Source organism: Porites lutea, chromosome 10 (assembly GCF_958299795.1).
Source record: "Porites lutea chromosome 10, jaPorLute2.1, whole genome shotgun sequence".
Taxonomy (NCBI): Eukaryota; Metazoa; Cnidaria; class Anthozoa; order Scleractinia; family Poritidae; genus Porites; species Porites lutea.
In genome coordinates, this window is record NC_133210.1 from 16,377,602 (window position 1) to 16,380,042 (window position 2,441).

Below are 2,441 nucleotides of genomic sequence, written 5' to 3' on the forward strand. Positions count from 1 at the left end.
CCACTGCATAAATCCTAACGTCTGATGTTACGACGCCTGGCGTTACCTTTCATGCACCTTTCGCTGTGATGTGTAAAACGCTGTGCCAATCGAAAGCACCCAATTCCCAGGCCTTACACCTTTGCAAACAGGGCCGGAAAAACTCTTGTAGACGAAATAAGCATATCTCTTTGGTATGCATCAAATGGTTGCTAAAGATTCCATTTCAAACAAAATACATTCATACAAGCCACATTTTAGAGCCATCAGATCAGATACCTAGAAGACCTTTGTAGAGACCTTGCAAATGTCTAAAGAGACTGCAAAAAACGTTTTAAGGGAACTAGAAGCCATCTTTGAGGGCATATTCAACATCTCAATTTTCAATCCTCAATAACATCTTCCTGAAAATCTTACTATCCTATAGAATATTTCAAAGATTTTCACCAGTCAGCTAATAGAGCCTCAAGTAAAACAATATCTGTTTTCATTCGGGTTAATTTTAGTCGTTTTCTGCATTTTTTAGCAATCTAATTACATTTGAAGTTTTATTAGTATTATTATTATTATTATTATTATTATTATTATTATTATTATTATTATTATTATTATTATTATTATTATTATTATCCTTGATGTGAAGTATATGGAAATAACTCATTTTTGAACTGCGGTTGTAGATGAAAGTGAAGAATTATCATCGCAGTAAATTTTTTCCAATTTAAGCAATTGGAAAGAAGAAGCCTGAAAAAAATCAGGGCTTCAACGGGATTCGAACCCGTGACCTCTGCGTTGCCGGTGCGTTGCTCTACCAACTGAGCTATGAAGCCACACATTGGGAGCGAGGTCAATTTATTGAGTTATATCTCTCATGAGGAGTGAAATGATGTGAAGTATATGAAAATAATTCATTTTTGAATTGCGTTTGTAGATGAAAGTGAAGAATTATCATCGCAGTAAATTTTTTCCAATTTAAGCAATTGGAAAGAAGAAGCCTGAAAAAAATCCTGGCTTCAACGGGATTCGAGCCCGTGACCTCCGCGTTGCCGGTGCGTTGCTTTAGCAACTGAGCTATGAAGCCACACATTTATTAATTTATTTAATTTATTTACTCAATAAATTGACCTCGCTCCCAATGTGTGGCTTCATAGCTCAGTTGCTAGAGCAACGCACCGGCAACGTGGAGGTCACGGGTTCGAATCCCGTTGAAGCCCTGATTTTTTTCAGGCTACTTCTTTCCAATTGCTTAAATTGGAAAAAATTTACTGCGATGATAATTCTTCACTTTCATCTACAACCGCAGTTCAAAAATGAATTATTTTCATATACTTCACATCATTTCACTCCTCACGGGAGATATGAACTCAATAAATTGACCTCGCTCCCAATATGTGGCTTCATAGCTCAGTTGGTAGAGCAACGCACCGGCAACGCGGAGGTCACGGGTTCGAATCCCGTTGAAGCCCTGATTTTTTTTTCAGGCTTCTTCTTTCCAATTGTTTAAATTGGAAAAAAATTACTGCGATGATAATTCTTCACTTTCATTATTATCCTTATTACAATCAGACAATACAAAAAGGGACAATCAAACTTCTTTTTGACTTAAAAGCGGGTAAAGCTTGAGGTGAGATATAGTTTTGCTTCGGAAACCCAGCCATAACTTGTTGAGAGAAAATGGCGGGAATGCTATGCTTACTCTGAATCTAGTTATTTAATTGGCCCAGCATAAAAGATCGCCTAACGCCTATGCTGCCTTCCGTTTCAACAATCATGCACAACACGGACGCAAGCACCAGAGAAAGGACAAATTTATTTACATCGCTCTGCTTATGCTTGTGTCCACGACATTTTCACAGTGACATATGGACTCTTTTGCTTGTGCTTTTGCTTTCGTTGCTAGCGAAGACCAGGCTTAAAGTGTCTATGATTGTTTAATTTTGATTGTTAGAAATCCATGGAAGGAAGAAATTGAAAAGATGTTTAAGCTAAAATAAATGTCAAATGAAATTAAAATTGCGTTAAATCAACTTTCAAAGAGCATAGCGCTTCCTATCACAAGCGTCTTATAAGTTTTTATATGATTTTTTTTTTAAATTTTTTTTTTTTTTCACCCCATTCCCCATTTTCCACACTCCGTATTTTCTACCAACTCCTCATTTTCTATACTTCTTATTTTCCACAGTCCCTATTTTCTGTCCATTCATTAATCACTTGATTGTCACATGACAATTACGAACTTTGTTCGCAATCAATAAATTGTCTTGTCGGCAATATTTTCAGGCAAAACGTTTTGAAACGTTCTGTACGTTGACTGTTGCCATGAATCTACCCGTTAGCTTGCCCTTGTTGATGGTTGCTGGATTGTTTATATCCTCCTCAAAGATTTCAGGTAATTTTAATTGCTTTCAAGTATTTAACAAACATCACTTTGCCACTTTAAAAGTTTGATACAGTTTGTTGAA

The 2,441-nt window shown here is 36.4% G+C and overlaps 2 non-coding genes across 2 annotated transcripts; one reads left to right on the forward strand and one right to left on the reverse strand.

Annotated features, from left to right (window-relative positions):
- Positions 1-736: 736 nt before the first annotated feature.
- Positions 737-809, reverse strand: Trnaa-ggc (transfer RNA alanine (anticodon GGC)). Its single transcript has one exon. It is a non-coding gene; the product is annotated as a tRNA-Ala (tRNA).
- A 563-nt stretch (positions 810-1,372) lies between these two features.
- On the forward strand, positions 1,373-1,445 carry Trnaa-ggc (transfer RNA alanine (anticodon GGC)). The gene has a single exon. It is a non-coding gene; the product is annotated as a tRNA-Ala (tRNA).
- The last annotated feature ends 996 nt before the right edge of the window (positions 1,446-2,441 follow it).